Source organism: Dasypus novemcinctus, chromosome 12 (genome assembly GCF_030445035.2).
Source record: "Dasypus novemcinctus isolate mDasNov1 chromosome 12, mDasNov1.1.hap2, whole genome shotgun sequence".
NCBI classification, from domain to species: domain Eukaryota; kingdom Metazoa; phylum Chordata; class Mammalia; order Cingulata; family Dasypodidae; genus Dasypus; species Dasypus novemcinctus.
In genome coordinates, this window is record NC_080684.1 from 89,774,258 (window position 1) to 89,791,642 (window position 17,385).

General features: G+C 39.5%; 1 long non-coding RNA gene across 1 annotated transcript in view; it reads left to right on the plus strand.

The window, feature by feature from the left end:
* Nucleotides 1-17,385, plus strand: part of LOC131280647 (uncharacterized) — a 41,178-nt gene that overhangs the window by 7,091 nt on the left and 16,702 nt on the right. The window contains exon 2 of the long non-coding RNA XR_011650296.1: nucleotides 7,251-7,275. This is a non-coding gene — a long non-coding RNA (uncharacterized lncRNA). The remainder of the gene's footprint in view (nucleotides 1-7,250; nucleotides 7,276-17,385) is intronic.

Sequence of the window (17,385 nt, forward strand, 5' to 3'; positions counted from 1 at the left end):
TGAGTCTAACAGGACCTTTTCTCTTTCCTCAGGAATCTGCTTCTCCTGTGTTTTCACTTCCTGGGCTCCAGGATCAAACTCCCAACTCTGTCCTTAGTCATGTCTTTGTGTCTGTGAGTCCCCACCCACCACGGGGCAGGGACTCAGTGACCTACTGACGTGGCCCAGTCAAAGCCCTAGTCATAATTTAATCAAGTAAAAGTGAAACCTCAGTCAGACTACTTTGCACACATAATCCAATATCTATTTTTGGAATTCATAAGCAATATCAAACTGCTATGGAAGGGTTAAAAATTAACTGAGAATGTAAAGCCTGGATCACTAGGACCCTGAAGGTAAGGTAGGGCAGGTAGGTGATCAGTTTACTTTTTTTTTTTTAAATATATTTTTTATTACATTGTATTTTTTTAAGATACATAAATCACAAAAAATGTTACATTAAAAAATATAAGAGGTTCCCACATATCCCACATCCCACCCCCCACTCCTCCCACATCAACAACTTCTTTCATCATTGTGGCATATTCATTGCATGTGGTGAATACATTTTGGAACACTGCTGCACCGCATGGATTATAGTTTACATTGTAGTTTACACTCTCCCCCAGCACATTCAGTGGGTTATGGCAGAATATATAATGTCCAGCATCTGTCCCTGCCATATCATTTAGGACAATTCCAAGTCCTGAAAATGCCCCCTCATCACATCTCTTCTTCCCTCTCCTTGCCCTCAGCAACTACCATGGCCACTTTCTCCAGATCAGTGCTACAGTTTCTTCCATTACTAGTCACAATATTCTGTAGTAGAATACCAGTAAGTTCACTCTAATCCATATTTTATTCCTCCATCCTGTGGACCCTGGGTTGGTGTTGTCCGCTCCACCTCTCGATAAGAGGGGGCTTAGGTGATCAGTTTACTCTTGAATGGGTTGTGTTTGAAGTGATGGTGAGTGAAGGATGTGGAGACAAGGACCCTGGTGACAGAACAAGGAAGCTCAGTTCATCATTCGCTTGTTGCAGCACCCCAGAATTGACAGTGCCACCACGTGAATGGTCGTAAAGGTGGCCTCGGTGAATTATTCAGTTCCACCATAAGCCACTTTTAGCTCAATCTAGACAAGGCTTAAATCATATTAGAGCAGCTAAATGTCAGCGTGTTACCATGTATCTGTTCTTCTTGTAAGGCTACCTTTACTTATTAAATTTCGTATACTGTATCTACTCAACAAGGACAATCTGTAAGCAAAGAGATTTTCTTAAAAGCTTCTGTATTCATTAACATAATTTTACATTTTTTGAGGACACGTTGACCTGCATTTTTTGCTCTGTTATTTGAAGAAATGACTTATGAATCTGTATCTTTTGTTGGCTACTTGAAAAACAAACACTGCTCTGGATGAACTAAAGAGTTGTTGTTCTGCTTCTTTTGGCCAAACTGAGATGGTGATACAGTTTTAGAACTATTATCGGTCAGAGGAACCATAGCAAGCTGTCAAATTTAAAGAGCACTTTGATATTTTTCTGTAGTTACATTTACACATTTCTCAGAGGGCCTTTTTCTTTTATTAAAGAGTAAAACACTCCTGTCTGTCTTTATTATTTCCCATAAAAGCCATAATCACTTCTGTTTGTATCATTTATGCTGAAAGAAGGGTGGCTTGGAAATATTTAATATTTTTTAGATATTCTTCTTATGCATCATTTTATATAGGTGTGTATATGTGTAAATTATCACTACTCGATTTGAAGAAATATGACAATATCAAATTTAGTGATTTATTTACCTGAGACTATTTTCAGTATATTACTTAAATCCCATAAAGTGTATATAGGATGGTGACTGAAAAAAGGCATTAATAGCCTGTTTTGTCTAAGGTAAAAACATATGGGGAAGCGGACGTGGCCTACCACATGGGAGGTCCGCATTTCAAACCCGGGGCCTCCTTGACCCGTGTGGAGCTGGCCCGCACGCAGTGCTGAAGCACGCAAGGAGGGCCGTGCCACGTAGGGGTGTCCCCCGTGTAGGGGAGCCCCATGCACAAGGAGTGCGCCCCGGAAGGAGAGCTGCCCAGCGCGAAAGAAAGTGCAGCCTGCCCAAGAATGGTGCCGCATACACGGAGAGCTGACACAAAAAGATGACGCAACAAAAAGAAACACAGATTCCTGGTGCCCCTGATAAGGATAGAAGTGGTCACAACAGAACACATAGTGAATGGACATAGAGAGCAGACAAGGGGGGCCAGGGGAGGGAGAGAAATAAATAAAAAAAATATATGTGATCTCTCTTTTAAAAGTGTATTTTCTAAATATTAGAATTCAGATCATGTGAGGAAACTCTCATATTGAAGGTATAGCAGGCTGCCTGACTCATTCTTGCTAACTTATAAATACAGACTGATTAGATCAAAAGGAACATCTGTCTAGAAGAACTAAGATGTTAAAATGCATACACTTAAAATTATTGAACTGATGCAGTGTCTTGCATCTGGCTTGCTTTATCACTCAGAATAAAATTATGTCTGTATTTGTGGAGTGTATGATATATTAAATTTAATTTCTCCCCCAATATTTTCTATTTTTTTTTTTTTGAATGATAATTTTGGCTGGGGTGGGGGCATGAGAAAAGAGGTAAGAAGAGTCTTCTGCAGTTGTTTTGGAATGGGACCACATTAGAATAGAAAATATATTTAAAACTATACCCCTGGAGTATAAATAATTGTTGGTTGAAATAAATCCAGTACAACTCAATCTTCATGTCATTCATAAAGCACTTGAAGGCTGTTCAGAGCCTAGTAGGACACCAAATTTTGTGTATAGAATATGAAGAATATTGAAATAAATTGGAGTTTGCTATGCATTTTAAGTAATTTCTGATTTTGGGACTTAAACATAAAATATTGAAATCTTTCAAAAATGTGTAAAATAAAAGATACACCCCATCAGGGTGAAATAAAGTGATACTGTGAGCAACTAGCCATATTTAAGTAAAGAACTTGTTGCTTTCAGAAGGAAATGTTGCTGGAACTACATGTATTTTCTATCCCCACCCTGTTTTTTAGGAACTTATTTAAAATTACGATTCTCATTCATCCAGTTTTTTAGAAAATAGTTTGCAGATTTTTGGACCCACAAAAATTCTAGTGGCCTAAATATGTTTATGGTGATTTTATTCCACAAGAAACACTGTTACCTTACCTCCCTCTCTATTTCTCCTGACACCCATTTTATTAATGCATTCAGGTGATGTTTAAACAGAAATGAGCCAGAGTGGCAGGAAATGAAATGGTATTCGCAGGGATGACTGTTGTATCACTGGGGCCTAGAAAGAAGTAGATGCACCACCATAAATATTTGTTTGATAAAGGATAAGTCATATGAATCACAAACAAAATTTAAATGGGATTTTGCCATTATTTGAAAAGTTCTGATCAAAGTTTTTTTTGCATAAATTATCTTAATTTGCAATCTCCACCTAGTTAATTATAATCAATATAAATAAAGTGTGCTTAAAACGTTGCAGTGAGGGTAATAATAAATATATTAATTTTCTTCTATTTCTGATAGTTTTATGATTATATACTTTTGTAGAACAAATAGACTTCTCTTTCACATTTTTATATCTAGGTACTCTGGTCATTTTGCTGAGGGTTTCCAACAATTACAATTTTTTTTTTTTTTTACTCTAGGAAGTTGTGTGCTGGAGATGCATATCCTCCCTACCCTGCCATAAGTTTGTCATCAGTTACCACGTTACCTTGTGTCTCACTTCGCCTGAGATGCTATCATAGGTACCACAAGGTGGTTTGGGTTTAAGCAAAAGGAATTTATTGGAAGGCTGAAAGAGCAGAATCAAGATGTTGGCAAGGTCGTGCTGCTCCCCGAGGCCTGGGGTGTGCCGGTGCTGTCTGGCCATCTCGGGCTCCGTCCTCTCCTTTCTCTTCCTGGGTCCCGCTGACTCTCTGCTTCTGCCCCACCCCCCCCATGGCTTTCTCTTTAAGATCTTCAGTAATCCAGATTAAAACCCAAACCTTAAGTGATAAAACAGCTTGAGAGGTCCTGTTTACAGTAGGTTCATACCCACAGGAATGTGGATCAAGACTAAGAACATATCTAAATTGGGGTACATACCTTGCTTCTAAGAAGCACATTTTCTTTCCTGAAGAATAGAGTGCATTTACAATCCTGTGTATGTACATAGGGTAGCATTTCTGACTTCTTTGCCCCACCCTTCTCCATTGTAGTCATTAAATAGATGGTGCCCTTTACCACGAGAGGCGTCTCACAACAGAGGAAACCATCTGTTGCCTTCTTTTTGGGAGGTAACACTGAGCATCTCCCTTGGGCCTGCTGGGATCTTGAATGGTGAGCCCAGCAGGGAGGAGGCCCTGACCTTGCCCCATGGCGTGGTGCAGCCATGGTGAAGTACCGATTGGTAGTTATTGCCATTTATAAACTGACTCACGCACATTATCGTGCTTGGTCTTCTCTGCTGCCTTTGTAGGCCCGGAATATCCTCACATGTTAGAAATGGAAGCGAAGTGAATTGGATCCATTAGAGAGATACCAGAGTGGAGACTTCCAGTGGGGTCTTCTGCCTTCCAACTCATGTTGTTCTCGCAGTGCCCCCTGCTCCATCCCTGGAATGTAGCAGCAATGGTTTCTGTCCATTCTGCTCCTGTGGATTGTTCCCTGGTAGCCCTCATCTCAGAAAGCCGAGGACTTGTGCTCGATATCCTGATCTCCCTTTTCTTCCCTGTGGAAGCATTTACAAAATCAAAGTTTCTGACGCCTCTGGCTCTCCCCTCCCCTGACCACAATAAAACCCATTAACATCCCTTATCCTTTTTCTTGAAAATAAAACTAGAAATAAGAAAATCAGGATATTAGATCCTTTCTAGACTTTCTTCCAGCTTGTCCTGCTTATTTTGATTCTGCAATAAAATGTTCATTTTCACGGCTTTCTGGTGGCAGAAAGCTTATTTTTTTTTTCCGTATCAGAGCGCTGTAACTATTCTACTGTTGGCAGTCTTATGTAAGATTTTTTTTTTCCAATTTTAGGAATGTTTTGGCTTTATGATCTCAGATTCCAAAGCACTTTTAATCTATGCCATTGTAATAAGAGTTGTGGCACACAAATATTACTCTTCCTTGAAGAATGGAACTAGTTTATTTCAGACAGTGTGTTAGCCAAAGCGGTGCAGATCCAAAATACCAGAAATCTGTTGGCTTTTATAAATGGTATTTATTTGGGATAGAAGCTTACAGTTACCAGGTCATAAGGCATAAGTTACTTCCCTCACCAAAGTCTATTGCCATGTGTTGGGGCAAGATGGCTGCGCTGCGATGTCTGCCAGGAGTTCAGGCCTCTTGGGTTCCTCTCTTCCTGGGGCTCCACTTCTCTCCAGGCTCAGCTGCTGTACTTTCTCCCCAAGGCCAGTTGTAGACTATCAGGTGAATGGCTGTCTCCCTGGGGCTTCTGCTGTGTCTAAGGAGCCATCTCTATTCCTCTGTGTTCTTCTCTTGTGTGTTCATCTCCCAGGCTCCAGCATCAAAACTCTGACTGACTCCTCTGCTCTGTCATGTGTTGCTTTTTTTTTTTTTCAAGATTTATTTATTTATTTCTCTCCCCTCCCCCCCCCACCCCGGTTGTCTGTTCTCTGTGTCTATTTGCTACGTCTTCTTTGTCCGCTTCTGTTGTTTTCAGCAGCACGGAAATCTGTGTTTCTTTTTGTTGTTGTTGTGTCATCTGGTTGTGTCAGCTCCCTGTGTGTGTGGCACCATTCCTGGGCAGGCTGCACTTTCTTTTGCGCTGGACGGCTCTCCTTACAGGGCACACTCCTTGTGCATGGGGCTCCCCTATGCAGGGGACACCCCTGCGTGGCAGGGCACTCCTTGCATGCATCAGCGCTGTGCATGGGCCAGCTCCACACTGGTCAAGGAGGCCCGGGGTTTGAACTGCGGACCTCCCATGGGGTAGACGGACGCCCTAACCACTGGGCCAATCCGCTGCCTGTCATGTAGTTTTATCTGTGAGTCCCTACCCACCAAGGGTGGTGAGGACTCAAGGCCCTACTGGCATGGCCCAATCAAAGCCCTAATCATAATTTAATCATGCCCAGGTACAGACCAGTGTACAAACATAATCCAGTATCAATTTTTGGGATTCATAAACTATATCAAATTGCTACAGACAGTATTTCAGGTTTGTCAAAAGTTTAAAAGAGTTATTGGAGACACAGTCTTGATTAATCTTAAGATCTGTTTTTATTTTGTAGTATTACAGATCCTAAATTAACATCATTGAGCTGTAGTTCTTGCACTCTTGTAACTTTTCCTGCAGACTCTTTTTCTTAACTTTGCAGTGCATCTTATATTTTCACATTCTGTGCCTTGCACAGAAATAATTTTAATTTCCATTTGATAGAGGTGAAAATTGAGATACTAAGTTAACTGCTCATAATAATAACTTACATTTATTATTTTAATACCAGACTTTGTGCTAAGTGCTTGCACACATTATTTAATCTTCACAATAAACTTTGGGGATGGTACTCTTTATCCTCTTTTTTACACAAGGGGGAGTTGAGGTTTTCAGGAGTTAAAGAACTTTCTTACTGTCATCTTTAAGCTAATGAGATTTGGGACCAAGATTTCTGTCATCCAGCTAAGGATACTGGGAGGAAGAAATGTGGAAATGGGCCCTCGTTGTGAGCAGAGAATCTGAGCTTAGTGATAGGAATGGGGTCTGAAAGAGATGAGTTGTTTTGTATGTGCGAAGCAGAAAAGAGAAGGTTCAGGAGCAAGTAGCCGAGTTAGCATGCATGTAACTCCTTCTGGAGGTAGGTCTCCTTGAGATTTACTAATTTGTTTAGGAAATCCTGATTGCTTTCATTTGTGATTGGTTCATGGTGTGACAACACCAAAGAGCACCAGCTTGGGCTGTGTCGTTTGGAAAACAAAATATTTCCCCAAATCTGCTAATTTTCTTATCTTTAAAACAAGTGGATTGGATTAGGTGATCTATAAAATTCCTTTCAGAACCAATTCTGTGTAATTTATAGGAATGTGCAGAATTTACTTAAGATGTGAAATTCATCATTTTTTGGGTCCTCTTTCCTTTTTTGGAATGATATTGAAAAAAAAAGCCATCTTTTCAACATGTCTCTTTAGAATATTATTTTAGTTGGGTATTAGTACAAATTTTTTATAGCAATATTATTACACTAATACAAATGTATCTTTTTTTCTAGGCCCTGCAGGTGCAGCTAAAGATGTGTAAGTATTTAGTACTCTCACTTTCCGAGCTCTCCTTCTTAGGAATATACTGTTTTTCATTATTATGACCTTTCGATGTCTGTAGGTATGGTTGAAAAGACACGAAAATACTCTCTGTACTATGCATATATCAAGATCATCATTTGGTTTATAACTAAAGTACTATGTGGAGAATGTTATTATTTGTAACTTTTCATTTTAACTTTTCAGTTGTCCTGACACTTTAGCTCAAAACTCTGAGAAAAGGGAAATGCTTAACTGTGTTTCCGTCCCAACTTATATGTAGATTGCTTCTATAAAAAGCAAGTACCTGTGGGATGATTAAGCCCATAGCCCCTATTCCTATGCAGTGTCTTCAAGTTAGCCAGGGAGGAGGAGTTGGAACCAGGCATTTACTAAACGCATACCGAACCATTCTAAAGTTGATAACCAGATATTTGAGTGAGGTTTATGACCATTCAACAGAGTCAACACTGAGCTGACCTTTGGGCCGTAGGCCATTTAAGTAAAGGAGCATTCCCCTAGGAGAGGTTTCTGGGCTCAAACACCCTTTCAGTATTTGGCAGTTTGTTGCCCGTTTTCTGCAACTTCATTCCTCCAGTCTCGGGTCTTAAGGACATCACAGTAGTTCACCATGTGTCCTGCGGTCGCCCCTGGAGGTGGGATCAACCCTTACCCCACCCAGAATTGGTTCGGAGGTGAAGACTGAAGGCACCAAACATGCACTAAGACAGGGGTCCTTAACAAGGGGTCTGTGAGCTTGAATTGAAATCCCGAAAACATTATTCTTGCGGGGACGTGTTGGTGTAGGTGTGATATATTTATTAAGTAATACACAGTATTGTGTGGACTTAGTAAGTGATCCGTGGTTTTCACCTGACTGGCAAAGGGGTCCATGGAACAAAAGAGGTTAAGAACCCCTGCACTAAGAGGATGTGAAAAGATTTATTACTACATATTGAGGCTTTCTGGGAAGAGCCAGGCAGGCTCCCCAGCTGGTCTGTTCGAGGAAAGAAAGGAGTGAGTGGCTTTGGTTTTTACTGTGATAGGAGAGTGGAGTGCGTGTCCTTACGCATGGCAGGGGCTGGGGTTTGTGTTGTTTGATGTTCGCTGCCAGCACCGAGGGAGAGAGTGCCTGAGCTTTCTTATCAGCTTGCACAGGTATGGGTCAAAAGAGAAAGGAGGAATGGTAGGACTTGAAAGCTGTCAGCAGTTAAACATCAAAAATAGAGCCAGAAATTTTATTACAAAGAGGAATTCAGAGAAGTATAGTAGGGTTTTAGATCTTTCTGGGAATTAGGCATTTCACATGGGACTTTAGGTACAATGGACACTGTATAGATTTGATTCAGACTCCAGATTGCAATGTTTGAGTTGGTTACCAGAAGAACTTAGCAATAATAAGTTCTGAATCTTTACTTTAATCGTACTATTTCAGCCTCTCTCCTTGTATCTTTCCTTTCCAATTCTATATATTGTTGCCACATTAATTTTCCTTAAGCACTGCCTTGCCCATATGGTTTTGCTCCGAAGAACCTTTCGATTACCCTCCATTGCCAATGGAATTGAGTCCACCATCCCTGGAAATGTGAAGTCCATGTATGTTTTTGCCTTAAGCTGTCTGATTCTAGATGAGGTGGGAGAAAATGCTGAAATCTGAGTGAGGAAAGACACTGACCAAGTGGGAAGCTAGAATCCTGCTTAATGAGACTACTCTCAGGCGCCCAAACTGACCTGTTTTCTGTCTCTGCTCCTATTTTTTTTTTTGCTATTTTCCTGCCTGGAATAGTCTTTCTCCCAATTCTGTTTGTGAAAATTCTGTATATTCATTAGCTCTTATGTCTTATTCTTCACAAGAAATATTTCCTTGGGTCTCTTAATTGGATATAGGATCTTACTCTTCTGAACTTTTGCAGAATTTTAGACCTCTCTTATGATACATCATCTTGGGCTTATGTTATGGTTATTTATGTTCTTGTCATTTTCCCCTTGGGAATTGGGGTATAAAATGTCTTGCCCATCTTAATGTCCCCTATTATGCATTGAATGTAGTTGGTGTTCAATATATTTGTTGAATGAATTCCATTATTTCCCTTCAAGGGAGAGTAATTTCATGACTTCATCTTTCTTTTGGAGACATGAAAATTTCTAATGAAATTTAGTGATGTCTTTGTGGACATTTTGTCAACAGAATTAACTGTTCCAGGATATGAGATGCCATTTAACTACTTTTTAAATTCCTGAATTTTCCAGACTTAAATTCTCTATGACTATATACCTCCTTGTATGTCCTGTAAATTAAGAGTTGTAATTTTATTAAATAAATGACCCTTTAAAAGGTAAATGTAATCAATTTAATTGGAAAATTAAAAAAAAATATTTAGCATTACTTTTTCTTATATAAAAGGCACATTCAGGCACATTCTATTATTTTTTAAGCAGAAGCTGTAGATTTATAAACTTTGACCATAGCATTAGGTAATGCCATGAATGAATATGGAGCTAGGAAATTAAGACGATTTAAGCTTTTTATTATAAAGATTTTATATTTTTGTTTTTTCGCTAAACAGACTGATCCCAAGCCAAGAGATGTAGCCAAAGTAATTTAATGAAAGCTGAGAGTAGAGAACTTCAGATATTGCAACACACCTATTATACAAACCAAATAAGAGTCTTTGGGGGGAATTAATTTTTATTTTTAGAAGTCAGAGATTTATAATTACCCCCTGAATATATATTAAAAATCATATCTCTAGGGAGATCTTCAGTTCTGACTCTCTTTCCTCTTTTCTGTCTGTAGGCAGGAAGCCAGGGTGTAATAACAAATACATGCTATTCCTGCCCTTTAATAGGTCACTCTTTACTTGTGACCTAAATACAGTGTGTAAGTGCTAATTATTAAAGTAGTCTGAATTTAATGCTCTGGGTCTTGAAGGATGAGCAAGATTTCATATGGAAAAGGAGAAGAATGGCCATGCAGGGCAAAGAGCACAAAAGAAGGCACAGGTACAGGAGAGCAATGGCATTTCAGGGAAAAGCCAGCAGCTTGTTTCAACTGGAGCCTGGACTACAGGCTTGGCAGAGGTGAAAGAGGAGGCTGATAGGCTGGGGCTGGATTATGAATGATCTTTGATGCCAGGCCAATAATTGTAAACTTGATTTTGTAGGCATTGAAGAGCCAGTAGAAATTTTTAAAGCAAGGGAATTCAGTGATGATGCTTGAGTTTTAGGGTAGAAACTCCCAAAGCAGTGGGACAGATGGAATTGGGGTGGGGTGGGCAGTGGAGGCTAAGAGGAGGGAGGATGGGAGACTTGCAAGGAGGGTCTGATCGCAGGCATAGGGGAGGAGAAAGGGCCATGCTTTCAAGACAAGGTTTGTGGATGAGTGAGAGGGGGAAAGGAAACAAAGGGAAATCAGAGAATAACTTGAAGGCATCAATTTTGAGCCAAGGGAAGGGATAGCCGATAATCCAAGGAGGTCAAAGAAGGTGAAGGGGGAAGAGAAGACATTGGGTTTGGTGTGATGCCCACATGAGTCACTTGGGGCCTATGGTTTGAGGAAAAATTGAGTTAAAGTGGAAGTGAAGGAGAAGTAGGGAAGTGGGAGTGCGATTCATGCATGGACTTCCATTTTACAATGGGTGGCAATAAGGGGTGGAAAATGTTGGTAGCTTAAAGAGGAAGTATATTTAAAACATTTGTATTTCTAATGATAAAGTAATGCTGGGGAAAAAAGTGCTGCTGAGAAAATTTGGAAAGGACAAAAAAGTATTTTTTTAAAAAAGAGAAAAAAATATCATCTACTGTCCTGCTACCAGAGACAATCATCATTAATGTCTTATATTATTTTCTTCCAGGATTTTGTTGTTGTTGTTATTTCTACCTAATTATGTGTATCGATGATTTTGTATATTGAAATCTGTTTTTTCTTCTTTTTTATTATTATTTTTTGCATGGAACAGGTGTGGATGTGCCTATAGGCTGAAGGGTAGAAGCCAGTAGAATAAGAAAAAACTGAGGGTTATCTATGTAGAGGGGGTTATCTATGGTGAGAGTGAGAGAAATTTTTGGAGGTAGATCCTAAAACAGGCTAGAAGGATTAAAAATCATAGGTACAGAAAAAATATACCTAATGCAAATATGGGCTATGGTTAATGGTAATATTGTAATATTCTTTCATCATTTGTAACAAATGTACCACACCAATGCTAAGCGTCAATAATAGGTGTATCTAAGGGGTAAGGGGTTTTTCTTTTTAGAGCAATGAAAATGTTCTAAAATTGATTGTGGAGATGAAAGTACAACTCTATGATTATACTGAGAGATATTGATTGTACAGTTTGGGTAGAATTTATGAATGAAATGTTTTTTAGAATAAGATATCAAAGGTAGAAGGATTAACTTTGGAAACTTGAGAAAAGGAGGAAAGATGGATGAAGATATAAAGAAATATAATCATATAAGATAAGTCCACAAGCATGACAGAGAGTCAGCCTTCTTTTTGTTCTCCCTTCAGTTCTTCAAAATCCTATCCCAGTGCAGTGAATTCAGTGCAGTGGCATTTGCCTGCTGTCACAAAGTTGCAAAAACCAACCATGTTTTTATTTTATTTTGGCAAAATTATCTTAGCTTTTTGGTACTGATAGTTTGTGTTGGATAGTTGTGGCTGGGAACTGCAGAAGCCCAGCTCAACCAGGCCTAAACTAGCTTAAACAAAAGAGATTTATTGGCACATATAAGGAAAAGCTAGGGATGAGTAGGTAGGGAGGTGTAGTGAGGTTGGCTTTAGGCCCAGCTGGATCCAGGTGATCAAGTGATGTGAAGAAACTCCCCTCATCTCTGCTTTCCTCTGTTTTGGTTTCCTTCTTAGGCACCTTTCTCCAAGTGGTGTTTATCTTATCAGCTTAATCATTCCTGTGGAAAAAGACCTTCTCTTTTCCAGCAGTTTGAGCAAACTCAAAAACCAGACTAGGCACTCACTGGCCCGGTGGGGTCATGTGCCCATTCTGAGTCAGTCGCCTGGCCCAGGGGAACGTGGGGCTCTCATTGGCCAGGCCTGGGTCCCATGCCCACCTCTGGAGTCAGTATCCTTGGCTCCACGTAACCATGTAACTGAGGAGAGGAAGAGTGGGGGTTCCCCAAAGGAAATTTGGGAAGGTGTTATCCAAAGAAGGGGAGAGTTTTAACTGGGTAGGCAGAGCCAAATGGTGTTCTCTGTGTAGGTTATAATTTTTTTATTTTATTGGAAAATACATACTTTTGTAACTATTAGGGATCTAATATATAGCAGTTTGTTTAAGAATATTGCTTTAAGAATTATTTCAGAATTGAGGATAATAAAATATTCATTATTTATAACGTGTAATCTATTCCAAATACCTGTTGTTTCATGTTTTCAAAAATCTCTTAAATTTCAAGGAGTATAAGAATATTACAAATATGTTTCAAATAAGAAACAGAGTATTAAGTAAGTTGACTCAAAGTTAATGTTTGTTATTGATATTACAAGATCATAGCTACTCAATTTAAACAAGGTAATCTAAATACTTCTTTCACTTAAACTTGTAAAGTGCCATTTCATTAAGATTCCTTTCCTCATAGAGTTATTGTTAGTGTTAAAGGAGGGACTATAGAGAAAAATACCTTGGAAGGAAAAGACATTGAAGTTGTCTTTTTTTTTTTTTAAGATTTATTTCTCTATCTATCTATTTATTTATGTCCCCCCCTTGTGGCTTGCTTGCTGTCTGCTCTCTGTGTCCAATCACTCTGCGTTCTTCTGTGTCTGCTTGTCTCCCTTTGTTGCGTCATCTTGTTGTGCTCTCTGTGGGTGCGACCGAGCCTGCCTTCACAAGAAGGCCCCGGGACACGAACCCAGGGGGCCATATGGTAGATGGGAACCACAGCCACTTCCCCCAAGCTGTGTCTTTTTAATAAAAATGAAATTATGAGTCTCTGCTCTTCAGTTTCCTTGGCATTCCCTATACATTTCCCAGTCTAATGGACTTGGGACAGCTGAGCTCTTTCCACTCCTGGCAATGACAAACCTGAAGGTATCTGAGGTACTCTTTTCTCCTCTGCGACGTAAGGGGTAAGGTTGTCTTTTGAAGGTGAAGGGGATGGAAGTGAGATAGTATTTTAAAAGCATGAGCTTTGGAAACAGAAGGCTCTGTGTTTAAACTTCCTTCCATCCTTTAGTATCCCTTTGCTATTGTGCCATTAGTACACTCATTTATAAAATAGGGATGAGAACAATACTTGTACAGGGTAATCACCTTCATAGTTTTCATCATCATTCTTACATTAGTAGCTAATGTTTAATCAGGACTCTGTGCCATGAACTGAGCTTCAGTACTTTATGTACATTATCCCATTTAATGCCTGGACAATCTGATGGAGGAAATAATGCTGTCTTATTCTGTAGATGAGGGGCAGAGCAGGCACAGAGAGGTTCAGAAACTGCTTAAGAGTTATGAGGGTAATTGATACAGAATGTTCAGTATCTCAGGATGATACTTGGCATAGGGCCTTGTTGCTCCAGTAAATACTGCTGTGATTTTTAGGTAGTTTAAGAGTAGTTGAAGAGATTTGGCAGAGCCTCTATCATGAGTCCAGTTGAAGAATACACAGCACGTTGAGATCTTTGCTGAAGTTAGAAATTACCCATTCCCATGGGTTGCCCATGGTTAGAATTTCCTTAGGTAGGAGCTAATGGAATACGAGTAGGAAGAGAGAAAGCAGATGGGTAGGTTCACCCAGGGATGGAGAGGGAAAAGGTGGTGACCAAGAGGTGCAGCTGAAATGCTTGACTGCGTGGAGCATGCTAGGGAGAGGGGAAGGGAAGCCCAAGGGGTGTGGAAGGAGACAATGGGGAGGGTTGGATGGTCTGGAGGCCATGATGCCATAAGCAGACAGGCTTCTTTGGAATAGTGGAAGGATCAAAAGGAAGATACCCCCACCCCCATGGGATTTTCTACTCTAAAATGTCAGAGGTGAAATAGTTCCAGGAGTTAAGCTTCATGGAGCAACCATGAGAATAAATTACTGAGCGGCAATAAAAGTGGTTAGAATAGAGGAAGTCTGCAAATGGGTGGGTTGTTTTCATAGATTTAAAACATTTGCCAAGATAATGAGTTAGGAGGAAAAAATGGGTCAGGGGCCAACATTCTTCGTGCATCAAGGACTTGTAGCAAGGATGAGTCTCTAAAGAGGAGGAGTTTTTGAGTGAAGCTGTAATTGTCCCAGTTTGAAAGAGCTCTATAGGGAGATTAGAAACTTCCTGGCTCCATCTCCACTTTGGAAATACTGGCATATTAGAAAACAAGCTGCATATTCTTGAGGGTTTTTTTTTTTTTTTTAATGAACAGTAGTACTCAGGGAAAAGCAAGTTCTTTGAGAGAACATTCTTGCTTTACTTTCAGCAAATGATACTTATACTACTAATGCTGAAATAATACTGCATGCTCCTTGGGAAGAGAACAATTAGAAGGAGTAGAGTAAGGGACAGGGAAATGGGAATTTAGCTCCTCATACATTGCCCTCATTCTAAGAGACATTGAAAGCATTCCTCTGAAGCAAATGTTACCCATGTTGTTCAGTAATACATCCTGGAAGGAAGGGACCAGTATTGACCGGGGTGCTTATCCAAGGAGAGGGATTTAAGGATAACAGTCCAAAGAAGTTTGGACTTTGCAAAGAACTGAATGAGATTAAGCATAGGCCCAAACAGGCAATGACAAAACATGATAAATTCAGTCAAAAGCTACATGTGATTTAGAGTTTGGTGGAATTGACTAGAACCACTTAAAAAAGCAGGAGCTATCATAAAAACGTATTATAAGAAAACTAAATAACTACATTTTCATCTGGTGAATTTTAATGTAAATGGAAGTACTCAATTTTAAAAGATTAAACACAAAAGATGAACACTAAATTAAAATGGATAATTAGAGAAATGTGCATAGTTTCCACAGGTTTCCATATTAAATTTGTTCTGTTTACAACTCAAAATAATTTGGCCTCTTTTGTGGCACTGCAAATATGGAAAAAAAAAACTACAGGCAGTTTTTCTGCTTCTTAGATCATTACTAATAAGGATAGCTCTATATTTAGAATAATTTTTCTTGTTGAATAAGTAAAAAATTAATCATCTCTTTGCCACATAACTATGTTAGTTCTGGAAAACTGAGGGCAGTGAGAACTTCTTGAATTTTAAGACTGTAGAGAAGACAGGGTGTTAGCTAATTGGGTAATTGGGTTGGCTGACTGCTATTTAATGTTTGTTATCTGTATTTGTTCTTGAAAGTGTACATTATATATATATACCATAGTTCCATTATTTTACCTTTGAAACCTTTCTTTAGGTCACTTGGGATAGCTCCTTTATAAAACTCAGAAACTAAGCAAATATAGTGATGCAGTTCTTTCAACTACCATGTGTAACAGGAAGAAAAAAGTAGTGGTTTTATATTTGATATACATCTGAATAAAGTTTCTCTTTATTAAAGAAATAGTTATTGATATAATGAAAATAATAGTAGTGTACATTCATTGTGAGGTTTACATGTTTCATATAGATATTCGGTTTTAAATAGGCATGCAAAATATACATGAAAAAAAAAAAGGCCAAACAGAGGAGAGCCAGTGTTTTAGTTTGGCAAAGGAGAATCGATGAAAAGTACCAGAAATGTGTTGCTTTTATAAAGGATATTTTTTTGGGGGTAAAAACTTATAGTTCCAAGACCATGAAAAATCCAGATTGATGCATCGTGAGAGGTGCTTTCTCACCAAAGTCAGTGACTGTTCCTCTTGTCAGGGCGCCTGGCAAAGCAAGACGGCCACTGGTTTCTGCCGAGGTCTCTGCCTTTCTGTAGGCAAACCAGGCATAGGGCTTGTCTCTTACCAGGCCTTCGCTCTCAGGTTTGGCTGCTTCACTTTCTTCCCGATTCTAGACGAGTGTTGCTGGGGGGTGGGGGGGGAGAGGTGGGGTGGGGGGGTGGGGTTGAATGGGACCTCACATATATATTTTTAATGTAATATTATTACAAAGTCAATAAAATAAATAAATAAAAAAAAAATAATGTAAAAAAAAAAAAAGCTGTCAGGCATATGGCTCACCTCTCCCCAGGGCCTCAACTCTTGGAGCCTTTCCTTTCTCTTACAAGGCAGGAGTGAAAGTGATAGAGCTCTCTTTTTCTGTCTCAGTTTTCCTTTTTAAGACCCAGCAAGAAGGCAGAGATCCACCTAAGTCATGGTTGCCCAATTGAAAAAATGTCTCACATCCACAGGAGTGGACCAGCCCACAAAAAATCTTTCTCTTTTAGGAATTCATAAAATAATTTCAAACTGCCACTGCCAGCCTGCCCTAAAGAGCAACCAGAGACACAGGTTTTGAGGCAGCCCATCTTCTGGAACCTTAGTTCAAAAGCTCTGCCTGATTAAAGAGAAGTTCAGTCTCTGGTTCATTTTGGCAAAGTCTACGAAGCTAGTAGGAAGCAGAGAGTGCATAATTACCTAGAGAGTCAAGATCAGTATAGATTTTCAATCTGAGAAGGATAGGAGGAACACTGTGCTGATTTTAGCAAGTTCACAGGAAGTAGGCCAGAAGTATTTAATGGAAACACTGAAACAAAAGTAAGAAGTTTTGAACTGGATGGTTCCCACCTGTCAGCATGGTTGTATTAGTTACTCTTGGTCAATTGCATTCTTTTTTCCCCCCTATTTCTGCAGGAGGGCCAAGCATTGGGCTAACTTTGGTATGAGAAACATCACTAAATAGTATCTTACTCTGCAAGGATAAATCATCTTCAGCTATCAATCATGTTTAAACTACCAACTACCATCATTCCCAAAAGATGTTGAAAGTGGGGGGGGATATTAGTGACCAGTGATCCCCCTTGGTGACACTTGTCCCTGCAAATGCTTTTTTGATGCCATGACCTGAGTCATGTGAGTGTGAGAGCTTCATCTAGGAGGCTGTGATGACATTCGGGATGGGTGACTTTGAGAATGACGCATTCATTCTCCTCAAAACACCTGTTCTCTGATAAGATGCAAAACACTTTCCAAAAAGAGACCTAATCTTGATTAAGTTTCCAATGTTTTTTAAAAAAC